The sequence below is a fragment of the Protopterus annectens genome, chromosome 13.part0, assembly GCF_019279795.1.
Source record: "Protopterus annectens isolate FY-2018-M chromosome 13.part0, PAN1.0, whole genome shotgun sequence".
Taxonomy (NCBI): domain Eukaryota; kingdom Metazoa; phylum Chordata; order Ceratodontiformes; family Protopteridae; genus Protopterus; species Protopterus annectens.
Genome location: NC_056747.1, coordinates 21,870,853 through 21,888,581, shown reverse-complemented (window position 1 = coordinate 21,888,581; position 17,729 = coordinate 21,870,853). Strand labels below are relative to the sequence as shown.

Here is a 17,729-nt window from a genome sequence, read left to right as displayed (position 1 = left end):
GTGACGAGGATGGACAAAATTAGAAATTAATTTATTAGAGGGTCAGCTCAGGTTTGATGGTTTGGAGACAAAGCCAGAAAGGTGAGATTGCATTGGTTTGGACATGTGCTGAGAAGGGATGCTGAGTATATTGGATGAAGGATGCTAAGGATGGAGCTGCTAGGTAAGAGGAAAAGAGGAAGGCCTAAGATAAGGTTTATTAATGTGGTGAGAGAGGACATACAGGTGGTTGGTGTCACAGAAACAGATGATCTGCTGTGGCAACACCTAATGGGAGCAGCTGAATGAAAAAGAAGAAGGTGGTACAAGATTTTAAATGGTATGAAGTAACAGCCAGAGAAATTGAAATAAAGTTAAGAAAAGCTCCTAACTGGAAAACCCCCAGGCCCAGATGCAGTACCTAACTTCTGGCTAAAAGTATTAACATCTTTATGTGAAGATTTAGCCATGAGTAAGAACTATTTATATGCACACCCTGACGAGACATCAGACTAGTTAACAATAGGAAAAACAATACTCCTATTTAAGAGGGAACCTGCAAGCTGTCCTAAAAAAAACTATAGACCAATAACTTGCCTTCTGATGACATATAAACTATGCACTGGAATAGGTGCCAGCAGAGTTTATAATCATTTTGAAGTGAACTCACTCATGGCAGTAGAACGAAAGGGTAATAAAAGAAAGTCATATGGAACAAAGGATCATTTGTTGTTAAAGTCATAATCAAGAACTGTAAAAAGGGGACGTGTATGGCAGTGTTAGACTATAAAAAAATCATTTTTCAGTATCCCACATTCATGGATTAAAGAATGCTTAAAAATGTATACGATACACTACACTGATTGATTACATTATACTGACCATGAAACAGTGGCAAACCACTTTGCAATTAAGCCACGATAAAGGATAAATTATTATTCCAGGGATAACAGTTTAAAGGGGAATATTCCAGGGTGACTGTTTGTCGCCGCAGCTATTTTGTCTTGCCCTTTACCCATTAAGTTGTCTACTTAACATATTAGGGGATGGCTACTATTTGGCTCCCAGAAAACAACAAAGTATAAAGACTACTCATCTTCTTTTTGTAGATGATTTAAAATTGTATAGTTCATCAGATAAGGAACTGTAAGCACAACTGCAAGTGGTGAAAACTTTTTCAGATCTTGATAAATGTGCAAAAGCAACCATTGAAGCAGGAAAGCTGCAGCACCAAGAAAACATCAGTTTGGGACAGGAATGTGATATAAAAGAACTTGAGCAAGAGGGAGTGTGTAAATATTTGGGAACTGATGAAGGATCAACTATAAAACATGAACAAATGTGAATAAAACTTAGTAATATTTTGGAAGACGTAATACTGAAAACAGCATTGACATCTAGGAACAAAGTCCAAGCTGTAAGCCAGTTTTCTCTTCTTGTCCTAACTTACAGTTTTGGAGTGACTGACTGGCCCCAAAAGGCATTGGATAGGGTGGACAGGAAAACAAGGAGGATTCTTCATGCTCATCAAATGATTTATAAAAATCAGTGCATACCAAGATTATATATATTCCCCATTCAGAAGGCAGAATGGGCCTCCTTGAAATTGATTACATGTATAGATCTGCAGTCGTAGGACTACATACATGTCTGCTGACCTCACAAGACCCAAACATAGCAAAAGTTTTGAAACATGAGGAAACTAAGTCTAAGATGACTTCCTTGCTTAATTCAGCGGAAGCATATCGGCATCAAGCAGGAATGGAAATCAAACCAAAAGTAGATAAAAATCAGGCAGCAACTGAATGTGCTAAAAACGAAAGAATATAAGGTAAAGGATCAGATGAGAAGTCAAGACATTTGGAAAGTACATAAATATAGTTGTAAGTATAGAAAACTCTTGGAACAACTTCATATTGATCAACATCAAATGCAGGGATGGTTAAGGAGAGGTGAATTTAACCAAAAGACAAAAGGCTAATTTTAGCGGCCCAAGATAGTGGACTGCATACACGCTGGTTTACAAAGTCCATTGAACATGTGGGAGAAACAGACAAATGTAGGTTTTGTAAAACAGAATTGGAAACAGTCGCACACCTTGTTGCTGGTTGTGATATACTAATGGCAGAAGGACTGTATATTAAAAGGCATAATAATGTGGGAAGATTGTTGCATTGGGGATTGTGCAAACTTTATAATACTGAAGTAGCTGAAAAACAGGATTGTGCAAACATTATCATATTGAAGTAGCTGAAAAACGCTGGAAACATGCGCCACAAAGCATCATATAAAATGATGAAGTTTATATCACATGGGATCATCCATTACCAACAGTTTAAAAAAATAGATGTGAGAAAACCAGGTATAGTAGTCCATAAAAAGAAGACAAATGTAGCTTTGATCATTGAAATTACTACACCCAGTGACTACAGTGTCTAACGTACAGAAAGAAACAAAGTCATAAAATACCAGGATTTACAGGCAGAAACAAGGGCAATGTGGTAAAACTACCCATATAGTTCCACTAGTAGTCGGAGCGATGGGTCTTAAAAAAAGAATTTACAGTCATCTTAGATATGTTGCCGATACATGTAACTCCGTACGAATTTCAGAAGCAGTCATTACTGAGCGCATTACGGGTGCTGTGATGAGCACGTCTGGCTGACATCAAAGATTGAAACAATACTAATTTAATGAACTTTAATCATACCTTGACTTAGGAATGGAGCCCATTCCTGTCATGGTATTAGAAACCCCAAAGACTTAGAGAAATCAAAATAAATAAATAAATAACTTATTAACAGGGACATAGGCACAGTCTAAGCCAGTTTGGGTTTAAGGGCAGCGCCTGCTTCCTGAGCTTGTTGGACTTCTTTGAACTAGTAACTTATGCATAAGGCACAGGCAGATCAGTCAACACTGCCTACCAAGACCTGGCCAAGGCTTTTGGTGCTATTCTACATTCCAGAATTATCGACCAGCTAGTGAAATTACATCTAAACCCCTTGTTACTTGCTAAATAGCAAGCTGGCTAACCGATAAAGCCCAGTCTGTTAGTGTTGTTGGAATGGTTTCATCAATAAGTGTAGTTACTAGCAATGTCCTCCAAGGGTCATTCCTGGGACCACAGATGTTTGGTACTTACTTTTCAGACATCAAGGTTGTGTGGCTGACCGTGCTTGCAGATGCTTCTGTAAGATGTCTATTTGATGTCCGTGTGCTTCAGAAAGGTTTAACGCACACTAACAAGTAGAGCTTGAATCCTGGCTTTGAACTAAATGCCAAGAAATGCAGGGATGTCCTTCAAGGATGCATCTGCAGTCATAACATATGGGTTGTCCTGCCTCAGGCAGCCCCTCGGTCGGCCGGATTCCAAAGTCTGGGTCTGGCCTCGGCTGATGTCGCACTTTCCCCGACGTCAGAGCGTCTGGGGTATAAAAGCATCAGCCGACGCCATTTTCCTCAGTCTTTCTTGCCGCGCGGTGCCCGAAGCAGAAGCTGTTCACAAGTGCCGGTCGGTCAGATCCAGTGATTTCAGCTACCGAAGACTTCGAAAAAAGCTAAATATCCCGTTGGGGACTCTTTCTTGCCTCAGCCGATGTCAGACAAAGTAAATAATTGCTTAACTTGTGGGAAACAAATACCTCATAAGGATTTCCATTCTTACTGCCTTCCTTGCTTAGGCCCAGACCACGACATATCGGCCTGTTTAGCCTGTGCCTCCTTCAACCGACGAACTGTTAGACGTCGGTCGGAGTTTGCAGAGGAATTTTTTGGAGCCGCTTTTGCTTATAAAATGCCATCGGAGACTCCGACTTCGCATATGGTCAAAAACGCAAGGAAAAGGACCGACACTCGCGGCCCGCGGTTTCGGCTGAAACCACGGCTAAGCCTACTGCGAGTGTCTCGGTTTTGGCCGAAACCGAGTCCTCGGCGATTCCTTCTTCCGAAACCATACTTCCGACCACCGAGGCCCGAGAGGCCCCGGCTGAGTCGGCTTCAGAACTACCTACCGAAGCTAGTGTTCAGGAATTGTCCGACACCATACCTTTGGACATTTCTACCCCTGCCCGTGGGGCAGCTAGGCCCCCTGCTTCCATGTCCATTAAGGCCTTTTCAAGGGCTAAAGCTGCCAAACTTTCAAAAGCCTTCCTCTAGTTCACAGATCCTCAGCCTTGCTGAGGACCTTATTTCCTTAATTAGGGGTTCACAACCTCACCCAGACAGGGCCTCTCAACCTCCTCCAGACAAAAGGCCCAGGACTGACCCCTCTGATCCACTCTCCTCAGATGATTCCACGGATGGATCTGAGTTGTCAGACCACCAGGAAGGGGCTTACTCGCCTTATGAGGATTCAGATGCAGAGGAATTTATCCCTTCGGCCTCCCCTCCTGAAGAGTTTTCCTTTGGTGAGACTCTACACTCCATGAGAGAGCATTTTCAATGGCAAGGTCAGGATTTCTCTGATTCTATGCATTTGCCTCAGCATAGGCCCTTAGCTATACCTCCTGTTCTGAATGTAATTGATGATGTGTACAATGATGTCAGTACAGCCCCTGATACTCTCCCTCCGGCCCCTGCCAAACCTGACAGATACTACAGGGTCCCGGATTCTCATTTCCATTTGTATAAAGCCCATTCTGCAGACCCAGAAACTATTTCTCAGGGCCCTAAAGGGGTTGCGGCCGCTACTGCCAAAAATCCTCTACCCTCTGACAGAGAGTCTAGAGCTTTAGAGAGATGGGGGAAGAAGGTGTATACTTCTGCAACTCTTTCTGTCAGGGCATTAAACTGTCAATTTCATATGATACAGTACCAGGAGTATTTGTTAGATGAACTGAATAAGAAACTTTCTTCTCCTGAACCCCTAGACCGTAAATCCCTTCAGGATTTGGTACACAACTCACAACAGGTTAGTAATCATTTCGTAACATGTGGCTATGATGCACTGGAGGCTTCATTTAGATCAGCTATGACTGGGGCAGTTATTCGTAGGCATGCCTGGCTGAAGGAACAATCTTTGCCAGACCATGTCAAAGCTAAACTCCTGGATGCTCCAATGGGGAAACAAAATTTATTTGGCTCCTCTGCTCAGGAGATCTTAAAAAAGGTTGAAGAAAAGGCAAAATCTGTGCAAACAGTTAAAGATTTCCTGCAAGTTCAACCACCGAGATTCAGCAGAAACTGGCCTACTAAGAATTGGTCCTTTCCAGACTCGGACAGAGCCCAGAGAGGCAGGAACAGGCGCCCTAGAGGCAGAGGTCAATCGAAGATCTCCTACAGAGGCCGTCAGTGGCAGCCTGCCAACCAGAGGAGTAGTGCAACAGCAACAACAACTACTACACCAGGACAGGGTCAATGACTTAACTCTGATTCCGCCTACCAGGGATCAACTGGAAGCACCCTTGGGCGGAAAGCTGGCTTTATTCTCAGAAAACTGGCATTATATCACAAAGGATACATGGACACTGCAAATAATAGACAAAGGATACAGGTTCCACTTCCACACTTTGCCAAAAAGAGGCGGAATGCCAAACTTTCCACCAAATCAGAGGGCAGAGGCTTTAAAACAAATCAGCAATTTACTTCAGATGAAAGCTATAGAAAAGGTACCATGTTCAGAACAAGGCCAAGGATTTTACTCCAGACTATTCCTTGTACCAAGAAAGGAAAATCAATGGAGGCCTATTCTCGACCTGTCCGCACTGAACACTTATCTCATTGTGCCAAAATTCAAAATGCTGACCCTACAGCAACTTCTTCCCATGTTGGGCAAGGAGTCTTGGCTGGTGACTCTAGATCTCAAGGAGGCATACCTGCATGTCCCTATTCGACCAAACTGCAGAAGACACCTCAGATTTCTTGCAGGATCAGAGCATTATCAATTCTCAGCATTGCCCTTTGGCTTAACTACTAAGCCCAGAGTATTCACGAAATGCCTGGCATCAGTAATTGCACATTGCAGACTACAGGGAATTCAAATTTACCCATACCTGGACGACTGCCTAATACAAGCGGACAACAAGGAAAATTTGATAAAGGACTTGGCCTATGCCATACACCTGCTACAGACCTTGGGATACACAGTCAACATCCAAAAGTCAAGACTAGTACCATCCCAAAGGATAACCTTTTTGGGTGCAGATCTGGACACAACCACCCAAATGGCCTTTCTCACAGAAGAAAACAAAAACAACTTCCAGATTACTTCATGATTCTGACAAGACAAACTCCGCTTACTGCAAGGAAAATCCTGCAGGCCCTGGGTTACATGGCATCCTGCATAATTCTAATACCGCATGCCAGGCTGCATATGACAAAATTACAATGGTACCTCCGGAGTGTATGGTCTCAGCACAGTCACAGTTTAGAAACCATGATACCAATCATGCCATGCCTTCAAAAGGAATTCCTGTGGTGGGCTCAGGCCTGCCAGTCCAACAGAGGGTTGCCTTTCAACAAACCAAAACCAAGGCAGACCATCACCACGGACGCCTCAGACCGAGGATGGGGAGCACACATGGAGGACAAATGTATCCAAGGCCTATGGCCTCAAGGACAGCTAAGCATGCACATAAACCAAAAGGAAATGCTGGCAGTGAGGCATGCAATCGAGGCATTCAAACCCTTCCTCCAACAAGGACACCTGCTAATAAGGACAGACAACACCACGGTCATGTGGTACATAAACAAGCAGGGAGGCACACATTCTTACCCTCTATGCCGGATGGCTATGAATCTGTGGGAACTATGCCTGAATCTCAATATCCAACTACAGGCCCAATTTGTGCCAGGGAAAGAAAATGCACTGGCGGACAGCTTAAGCAGAACTACCATGGATGCACACGAATGGATGCTGCACCCAGACATCTTCCAACTCATAGCAAAGACATGGAGAATGCCGGAGATAGATTTGTTCGCCTCCCCACTCAATCATCAACTGAAGACATTCTGCTCAAGAACATACCACCCACAAGCTTGGAGGGTGGACTCTCTCTCTTTCAGCTGGAAAGCCCTAACAGTATATGCCTTCCCACCTCTCCCACTGATGTACACAGGTTCTACTGAAGATCAGGGAGGAACAGCCAAAAGTGATACTAATAGCTCCGGACTGGCCAAGACAACACTGGTATCCATTATTGAGAAGCATGTCTCAGGCAAAATCATGGCCTCTCCCCCTAAGGCCTCTTCTTCTGACGCAGAACAATTTCAAGACCCTGCATCCCAAATTGAAAACATTGCAGCTAACTGCCTGGAAAATTCCTTAAATCCCAATCAAACTGTTTTATCTCAGAGGGTGAAGGACATTATCCTGGAGGCTCGCAGGCCTTCCACAAGGAAGACATACTCAGCTAAATGGAAGAGATTTCTCATTTGGAGCACATCAAAGGGCACAGATGTCACAGTGGCAAACCTAACACATATCCTAGAATACTTAGCAGAATTGTTCCACAATGGCCTGTCCTATTCTTCCATTAAGATTCATGCTTCAGCAATTTCAGCAGAATACAATGTGGATCCACCTATCTTCTCACACCCTCTCCTCAGACAATTTCTGAGAGGGATCAAAAATATTAAACCTCCAAGAAGACCCCCTCTACCCGCCTGGGATCTCAACTTTGTGCTGGAGAAACTGACACTACCTCCTTTTGAACCAGCAGCATCAGCGGATCTACAGTTTCTGTCTTGGAAAACTGCATTCCTTCTGGCAATCACTTCAGCAAGAAGAGTATCTGAGTTACAAGCATTAATGGCAGTGCAGCCTTTTCTTATTTTCCACCAGGACAGGGTGTCACTAAGAACCAATCCTACTTTTATGCCAAAGTTGGTATCTAGGGTATCCTTGAACCAAGCTATTCACTTGCCTACGTTCTTCCCAAATCCACAGAATAGAGGGGAAAAACTTTTGCACACCCTGGATATACACAGACAACTACGCTACTACTTGGACAGAACAAAAACTACCAGAAAAACTGACCAACTTTTTGTAGCATATGCAACTGGGGTGCAATGAAGAGCAATTTCCAAACAGACAATTTCAAAATGGATAGGAAATTGCATTCGATTTTGCTACTCCTTTCATGGAAAGACAGTTCCTGAAAATATCAGGCCTCACTCCACAAGGGCCACGGCCACCACTACAGCCTTCCTACGGGGGGTGGCTACCAAGGACATTTTAGAAGCTGCTACTTGGAGCTCCGTGCATACATTTGCCAAGCATTACAATCTACCTTTATACTCCAGATCCAGAGCAGGGTTTGCAACTGCAGTCCTGCAGGGGATCTTAACTACACCATCCTTTTCTTAGTACCTCCTCCCCCAGATTGGCTATGGTATTCTACCCATATGTTATGACTGCAGATGCATCCTTGAAGGACATAGTACAGTTTTGTACCTACCATAAATGTAGATGTCCGATAGGTATGCATCTGCAGTCAACATTACCCTCCCTCCTTCCCCTCTGTGGTATTCCTAGGGTGCTTACCCCTCTTTTAGCTAGCTGGGGGAATCTATTATGGTGTATTTGTTTGTTTATACATGTATATAATTTGCAAATGTTTGGAACTTTTCAGCATTTATCCAAATTTAGACTTCCTAGAGGGCACCTGGCATCTGGGGCAAGAAAAACTGAGGAAAATGGCGTTGGCTGATGCTTTTATACCCCAGACGCTCTGACGTCGGGGAAAGTGCGACATCAGCCGAGGCCAGACCCAGACTTTGGAATCCGGCCGACTGAGGGCTGCCTGAGGCAGGACAACCCATATGTTATGACTGCAGATGCGTACCTATCGGACATCTACATTTATGGTAGGTACAAAACTGTACTTTGTGTCCTTTAGTAAAATTGGGCACCTGTGCCCGTAGCACATAGGTGGTAAACCTGTAAAAACTGATTCATTCATTAGGGACTTGGACACTTAATTAGACAATGAACTATCCTTTCATAACTGTGTAGCACTGTCAGGAAATCCTTTTATCTGGCCAGACTAATCCAAGGAAGCTATCATTCCTCTGCACTCCACTATCATTTGGCCCATAGTTGAGTGCATTTCTTCTTTTGGTATGGACTTGTCTAAGCATATGAGCCCAGCTTGAGAGACTGCAGCACACCCTCACTAAGGCAAAGGCTGTCCTCCTTGAGCTATTCAGACCACCTTAAAAACTTTCTGTCTGTCTGCAGTTCGATATAGATTCTTGAAAGGGGATAGCTGTGTAGCACACAGAGCATCGAAGGTTCCAACCCTGTGTAACCTCTTACACATTCACAAAATAAATAGCACTCTTAACCCGTGCTCAAGAGCATTACACTTCCACCGAAACATAAATAGGACTTGCCTGTGGGTTACAGAATCCCTGTATTACGGACTAGACTCCCCTCTTTATGTATATCAGTCTAACTTCCTGACCTCTCTGTAAGTGTAACCTGTTCATTTGGATGAGTAGTCATAAATGTAGCCCAGGTCTGGCCTCTCAAGACCTCATTGAAAGGGGTCGATATTAGTTATTTATTATTTACGTAAAAAGGTACTGTGGTTTGGGATCTGTGGCCAAGTTTCAAATGGTCCTCTGTCAATTACGTAGTTTTAACCTTTGAGCCTTTAAGAATTTATTTATTTATTTACCGGGAAATTCCAAATGGATGCAGGTCCTTTTTCAGCGGATTCCCGGGATGAAAAGCTCCACATCATGTACATGATAGAGATACAAAGTTACAGCAACAGTAACAACGTTACAGGTTGTTGGCTTTAATACAATAACAAGATATTGATTATCAACAGTATATACAGGAAATGTTGAAAGTTAAGATAGTTTCTTGTCGTTTATAATATTAGTAACAACGTTGTCAGACAAGATGTATGTAAAGACAACTAGCTAATTCTGACTGGTTAGTAGTGGCGGTAGTATAGTTGGGTTAAGAGTCTAGGTGGGGGGTAAGGGTGGGGGTGTTAGTCTGGATTAGGACAAGTACAAAGCCAGTGCAAATTTAAGTGGAATTTGAGTGCAGTCTTGAAAAGGCTGCTGGAAGGTAGAGCAGTTATAGAGGGTGGAAGATTGTTCCAAAGTTTAGGTATGGTACATGAAAATATGGCTTCTCCTGCTGAGTTTTTGGGTTTCATAACAGATTTTTGTTGCTTGATCTTAGGGGCCTAGTGGGGTGATAGGGTTGGAGAAGGGTTTGAAGGGAAGAGATGTTAAGGGGGTGGTTAATATGTTTATGAGCGAGGGTGAGTTGATTAAAGTGAAGGAGGTGTGGGAGTTCTAGCCAGTTTAGTTCTTTAAGGGAGATGCAATGATGGCTGCGGTAGGAGGTTCCAGTGGCAAATTTAGCAATTTTGTTGTAACAAGCATCCAACTTGTGTAGGTCTGTCTGTGTCTAAGGTTGGTAAGTATCCGGGATGCATAGAGTAGGGTGGAGATTAGCTGGGAATTGGCTATGGAGATTCTAGCTGCCTTAGTTGGGAATTGGCAGCTTCATTATAATGCACCAAGTTTCTTGTGAACTTTTTTTATTGTGAGAGATATGTGGGTGACAAATCTAAGTTTGTTGTCTATTTCCACTCCAAGTAATTTTGTGTGTTCTGATGGTGAGATGATGGTATTGTCTTTGGCAAGAATGTTGAAGTGGGGGTGTTTTGAGTGGCTTTGGAAGATTGGAACAGGAGAAGTTTTGTCTTACTTTGGTTGAGTAGGAGCTGAGCATTGGATAGCCAGCTTTCTACAGAAAAGAATGATTCTTGTGTGATTTGTTGTAGTTCAGGTAGAGTGGTGGCAGAGCAGATGAGAGTAGATGCTTGTGTGGTGGCAGTATGTAGGTTGTTAGCGAAAAGTGAGAATAGCAGAGGGCCAAGGATAGACCCTTGGGGAACTCCGAGAGTAACTGGGAGGTGAGGTGATGTGTTATTGTCCCAGATTACTGATTGCTGGCGTCTGTATATATAGCTGTGGAGCCAGTTGCAGGCTGGTTGTGAGAAGGAGAGGTTGGGGAGAGTAGAGAGTAGTAGCTCATGAGATACCATGTCAAAGGCCTTTGAGAGATCTAGAAATACGGCAGTAGAGAAGTGGCCATTGTTTGTGTGATGAAGTATAGTGTTGGTGAAGGAGAGCAGAGCGGAGGTAGTGCTGTGATACGGCCTGAAACCATGTTGGGTTTTGAAGAGGAGATTATTAGCTAAGAGGTAGTTGGAGCCCTGGGTGTTGATATATTTTTCAAGTATCTTGGAGAGAGGGGAGAGGATAGCAATGGGGCGGTAATTGGAGAGGTCAGTGGAGGGGGTGCCTTTGTGGAGGGGAATGATGTGGGATATTTTCCATATTGAGGGAACATAGCCTTCTGTTATGGATTAGTTGATTAGAATTGAAATTGGGTAGGCTAGTGTATCAGATGCAGTTTTCAAGTATACAGAGGGGAGGTTGTCAGCTGTGAGTTTGGTGGGTTTAAGTTTTGACAATAGTCTTTTTATGTTGGAGGTAGGTACTGAGGTGAAGACGAAAAGAGGAGTGGGGGGTTTAGGGTTAGGAGTTTGGGGGGCTGTTGTAGGGAAGTGTTTGTTTAGAGAAGTTATAGTTTCAGTGAAGTGTTTGTTGAAGGATTCAGAAATACTGCTGGAGGAGGGGGGAATGGACGGCTGGGGGTATCAACCTTCCCTGGGTGGAGGATATTGTTAATAGTGGACCAGAATTGCTTAGGGTTGTGGTTGGTAGAGTTTAGGGTGGATTTATAGTAGAGAGATTTGCCTAATTTTATATGCTTTTTGGCTTTATTGTGCAGTTCAAGGAATGATTACCTATCTGAGTTATTTTTTGTTAGTTGCCAGTGCTCCCATGCCTTATCTCTGTATTTCATTAAGGTTCTGGTGGTCTTTTGTAACCATGGGGCACACCTGGATCTGACTTTGGCATTTCTTACAGGAGCATGGGTGTTTAGGATGAAGAAGAAGGTACTGTTGAAGAAGTGGACAGCCTCATCGAGGTTGAAGTATTTTAGTGGTGACCAGTTAATTTTTTGCAGGGAGGAGATGAAGGAGTTGGGGTTGAAGTTGGACTTGATCCATATTTGCCTGTGGATAATGGGCTTCAGGCTGTTTGTGTGGTGCCAAATTATGAAAGTGGGGGAGTGGTCACTAAGACTGTCAGGTAAGCAGCCTGCTAGGTAAGAGTGAGGGGCTTTGTTGACTAGGATCCAGTCAAGTAAGGTAGGATTATATCCCACCACCACTCACCTTTGATGATTTGTTTAACTTAAAATTTCAACAGTAGAAAGGAAAAGAGGGGAAGGTAAGAGATGGGTTACGTGGGTGATGTAGGGAATAAAGAACTCCAGTCAGACATGGCTGAATTTTCATATTTGACATTTAATACCATGTGGAAACGAATGCACAGATTTTGGCCTTAAATCTAAGAGACACTCTGTCACACATGCTTATTGAAGGTATGAAATGTAAACATAGTATGCATTATTTGTCGCAGTTGTCAGTGCACACCTGTTCATAGAGCTCAGCGGGATATAATATGCATTATTTGTCGCAGTTGTCATTTCACCCCTGTTCATAGAGCTCAGCGGGATATAATATGCATTATTTGTCGCAGTTGTCATTGCACGCCTGTTCATAGAGCTCCATGTGATATAATATGCATTATTTATTGCAGTTGTCATTGCACGCCTGTTCATAGAGCTCAGCGGGATATAATATGCATTATTTGTCACAGTTGTCATTGCACGCCTGTTCATAGAGCTCCATGTGATATAATATGCATTATTTGTTGCAGTTGTCATTGCACGCCTGTTCATAGAGCTCAGCGGGATATAATATGCATTATTTGTCACAGTTGTCATTGCACGCCTGTTCATAGAGCTCAGCAGGATATAATATGCATTATTTGTTGTAGTTGTCATTGCACGCCTGTTCATAGAGCTCCATGTGATATAATATGCATTATTTGTTGCAGTTGTCATTGCATGCCTGTTCATAGAGCTCAGCGGGATAGAGTCTCTACTTAGACCCAGGAAACTGGGGATTGATTATCGGTCTTGAGACTCAATGAGCTTCCAGCAAGGGGGTTTGAGAAAGGCTTGGTCTCTTTTTGGGGGGGGGGGGGGGGATTGCACACATTTGAGAGACACAGTCGGTGCAGCTTCTTGATAGAGACTAGGTAAAATGCCACGTGTGCTTCTTGGGCAGGGCTTTTGTAAGGAGCCACCCTTTTAGAAGTGAGGGGACACCCTCCATAGTCATCTGACTTGCACATCCCTTCCTGGTGTTTTTCCAAATTCATAGAAGTGGATAAGTTTCAAGCAGCAAAAGGCAAACCACCCTTTTAAGTTGCCTAAATGATGATCCCTGATGGCAGACACTTGCCCAGGTGATGGGGTTGATGATCATCAGGCAGGAAGGGGAAAAAAGAAAGTTGTTGATGTACGCCCCCACGTCTAAAGATAAACTCACGATGCAACAGAGTGACTCTGATGTTCAACATTAGATCCCCACCTACTGGCCAGCTTTTCACAGCTTAAGGGCACCCTTCATGCACTGTTGTTGTCAGGAGCTTGAGCAGAGCTCCGTATAAAAGACAGAGCCTAGTGGCCAGTGTTTTACAGTGAAGGGCACCCTTCATGCACTGTTGCTGTCAGGAGCTTGAGCAGAGCTTCGTATAAAAGACAGAGCCTAGTGGCCATCTTTTCACAGCGTAAGGGCACCCTTCATGAACTGTTGCTGTCAGGAGTTTGAGCAGAGCTCCATATAAAAGACAGGGCAATAACGTGAGAGATTTCTTGGTGTCAAATTGCATTCCTTCATCAGACTTTGTAAAACTGTTGGTCTTCTAGCAATCCTTTAAGGTTAGGCAGAGACTCAAATACCTAAAAGTCACACTCTTAAATGAGTTTCTAAGGTTATGACAAATACAAAAAGTTGCTGGTGACCTGTTAAGTTTAAAGGGTCTTCTTAGACTTGTTTACACTGTTTCCTATCCAAGGTGTGCACCTTTCTTTCAGTCTGTCTTTCACACATGCAAGGTATTACAGGAAGCAGTATTATCAAACGCCAAGGTGATTGATGCTGTAAGGAAATCCACAGGGCAATAGACATTTAAGTAAGAATACTTGTGTTTTTTTTTTTTTTTTTATATCTGTAAAAATGAAAACAGTGCTGGTAGAAAATAACTGCATTTGCTGTTGTTCTCCACACAAGTTCAGTTTTATACTTCAGACAGCATTGATTATAGCAACCAACGAAATCTCCACAGGAACAAAACAAACTTGGTAACCGGTAACCCTGTGGTGCAAGGAAGCGACAGCCAAGACCGACAGTTCAAACCACTTTAATAAAATAAAAATTAAAATTCCACAATTAAAACATCAGTTAAGTGTTTTCTTTCCTTATAACATTAACCAGAACGTCATCAAAAGTTCTTTTAAAGTAGTTTGAACTGTTGGTCTTGGTTGTCACTTCCTTGCACCACAAGATTGTGGTTACTAGCACTGACTGTAGCCTTTGTCGCTCTGTATTCTTAGTGTGTGTGTGTGTGTGTGTGTGTGTGTGTGTGTGTGTGTGTGTGTGTGTGTATATATATATATATATATATATATATATATATATATATATACACACACACACACACACACACACACAAGGCTCACCACTCTGTAGGTGAATATTGGCTGTAGGTGATATTCACTGATAATGTGACACCCTAACCCCATGCACAAAATAGGAAAAAGGGGATTTATGCCAATGCCGATATATGCCAAGTGAACATGAGTATCATTTTTTAAGAACTTAAAGCACTGTGTCAGAAAAACTAGAACTGTGTCACTGAGTGAAGCGAGTAAGGCTGTATTTCATTATATGTTGGTGCTAACAAAGTTTTCTCCATATAGATACTTTCTGGCTCTCACAACAGTTTGTGTTAACTTAAAATCTGCACTTGCAGGGTGCTGCAGCTGTCATATTCCTTCAGTTTGCCCAACGGATACGCAGTAAGGAGTTGCAGCTGATCACTGATGGGAAAGCGAAGAACCATGGGTGGAGTTTATCACTTAGCAAGATCCTTACCACCGTTTGCGTGCACAGTGGTACCTGTAAGTAAATTGTGTGTTCATAATTACTATTAAGAATGCTATGCTTGTAAAATTGAGTTTTAATTATGTTTTTATATATGTGAAAAAAACAGCAGTTTTATAAAGGATAAGAGGAAAAGTCTAATGAAGGATATGTCAAAGCTGACTAGTAGGTAGCAAGGTGGCAGTTCAAATCCAGTGTAGACAGATGCAATGTGCCCTGTACTTGGACCACAGCAACCTTAGATGTTCATCATTGTGACCACTGCTGCAGTAGCCTAAGTTACATGGATGCAACAGCCAGCAGGTTGCAAAGCTTCAGGGAATCTTCCCTGCTCCCAAGTTGTGTCAGCTCAAGTTTAGCTGGCAAAAAGTCAGGTTTGGGCACCAAGCCCTTCAAAGTGTTCCTGCCGCTAAAAAGAGCACTTCTTTACATGCTTTCAAGGATTGATAGTCAGGTAACACTGTTCATAAAACCTTCCACTTTCTTCTTTATCACAGAAAAGTTTATTCTTTCTGTAAAAGATATACTTTTAAGCTAGGAAAGTGTTTTTGTTCACTGTCTCTTGACTTTTATGTACTTTTAAACAGAAATGCACTTTTTAATTTTAAAAATTCTAAAAAGACATGCTTCTGGAGCATTGCTCCCCGGGCCTCCGCTGAAAACAGGATCTGTGGAACCTAGTCGGACTTTCCCGGTCAACAAATGTTAAATAAATAAAATAAATAAAATAAATAATTTTGTGGTAAAAAAATTGTTCAAAGTTGTTTAAAACTGCTGTTATTTTTGCTTTATGGGGCTGGGTAAGTGTTTAAAGTGCTTTGTACTGTATTTTTTCCCCTTGGGGGAAAAAGTTGTATTCTTTTTCCTTTTTACCTGTTTTACCAACAATTGATGCTAAGCTTCCCCAGGAATCGGGCACTTTTTTCATCTTGACTTTGGAGCACCATACCTGTTCTTCAGTCAGTCCTTCTTTAAGTAACAAAAAGAAAAAGATTGTTTAGCAGACTTTGTCACCGTATCAAGCTGATAGTTTGCTTCAGCCTCAGGTGGGTGAGTCTACTGTGACTAGGCATGGTTCCTCAGACCGCTCACATTTTTCTTTGGACCCTTATGGTTCTCAGAGGTACATGAACAGAAGGTTAGACATGCTCTCTGCACTTTTTGAGTTTCCCTGGTGAGAAACAGAGAGCAGCTGTTGTTGGTCGTGGGAGAAGGGGCAGGAAAGCTGCCTCTTCTTAGCCAGGATGTTGTGTCCTTTCCTGTGGAAGTTGTTACTGACCGTTCTGGGTCTGTTTCTGCAGAAATTCCTGTCAGAAACAAGCTAAACATGTGTCTTCTCCTGTATCAGCTACTCTGAGCAGGAGTAATTTATTCGGACTGGCTCAGGCTCTAGTGCAGGCTGTTGACCCTTTTTTAAAGTCTGTTATTGGTAAGAGAAAAAGGGATTCCTCCTTCTCTGAAGAAGGTCAAGAGATTGAATCTCTGGGAGAATGTGAAGAGGCAAATGGCAGTTTTTCTCCTTATTTCCAGTTCAGTTTCTGTGGAGTGTGTGACATTTGATTTTCCCTTAGAAGGATTCTCTTTCTGTGAGACTGTTACCAGGATGACTTAAAAGTGGGAAAACTGTGAGGTTTCTCAGTGCCTCAGAAAATGTTATGATTTGTTACAGTTGGAAATTCTAGAATCTTCACCTATTCATCCAGTTCTGTCTGCCTTAAAGGATGCTTTTTTCGCAGTCTGCAGATGTTCATCGTGTTACCCTGCTGCAATCTTCACACTTGGGTTATCCTGTCGTCAGGCAGTACCGCAGTCGGCCCGAATTCCAAAGTCTTGGTCCAGTGTCGGTTACTGTCGCTTCTTCCCTGATGTCAGTGCGCCAGGGTTATATAAGAGGCATCCGACGCTATTTTCTTCAGTCTTTCTTGCCGCGCGGTGCCCGAAGCAGAAGCAGTTCACAAGTGCCGGTCGGCCGACACCTGAGATTTTCGATTCGAATTTCAGTCCGAAGTCTTCAAAGCTAAGTACCCCATTGGGGAACCTTTTCTTGCCTCTGTCCGATGTCAGAAAAAGTTAATAATTGCATTTCTTGTGGGAAGCAAATAACTCATAAGGACTTTCATTCTTATTGTATACCTTGCGTAGGCCCAGACCACGACGTCACTGGTTGTCGGTTTTGTGCTAGGTTCAATAAGCGAACTATAAAGTGACGCTTTGATTTCGCACGACACTACTTCGGTAGGAAATTTAATTACACTATGCCGTCGGAGCAACCGACTACCGGCGTGCATAAAAAATGCAAAGATAAAGACAGGCAGCCTAGATCCAAGCCAGACTCCGAGGCCTCAGCTTGGTTGGTCGCCGGTTCTCCAATTTTCCATTTTTTCAGTGAGGCACCTACGCAGCCCCTGACGACCGCAGAATTGGAACCCCAGACCGTTTCAGATTCTCAAGCAGAGAGTTCTAGGCCGACGCAGCCATTTTCTTTAGGCCCTACCGACAATATTGCAGAAGGAGAAGCCGGTGCTGCGGAAACACCTTCGGTTACAGAAGGTGTCTTCAGACCGACTACTCTCACCATAAAATGTTATGCTAAGCTTAAGACTCCTCTAAAACCAAAAAAGACTGCACATCAGTCTCCAGTTCAAGGCCCCATGCCTAAGAAACAGATGCTTAAAATGGCTGAATATT

The 17,729-nt window shown here is 43.0% G+C and overlaps 1 protein-coding gene across 1 annotated transcript in view; it reads left to right on the top strand.

Moving 5' to 3' along the window:
- Positions 1–14,914: 14,914 nt before the first annotated feature.
- LOC122817554 (DAP3-binding cell death enhancer 1-like) overlaps positions 14,915–17,729 on the top strand; it is a 938,516-nt gene continuing 935,701 nt past the window's right edge. The window contains exon 1 of the mRNA XM_044090591.1: positions 14,915–15,058. The gene's annotated coding sequence lies outside the window, so the exon portion shown is untranslated. The remainder of the gene's footprint in view (positions 15,059–17,729) is intronic.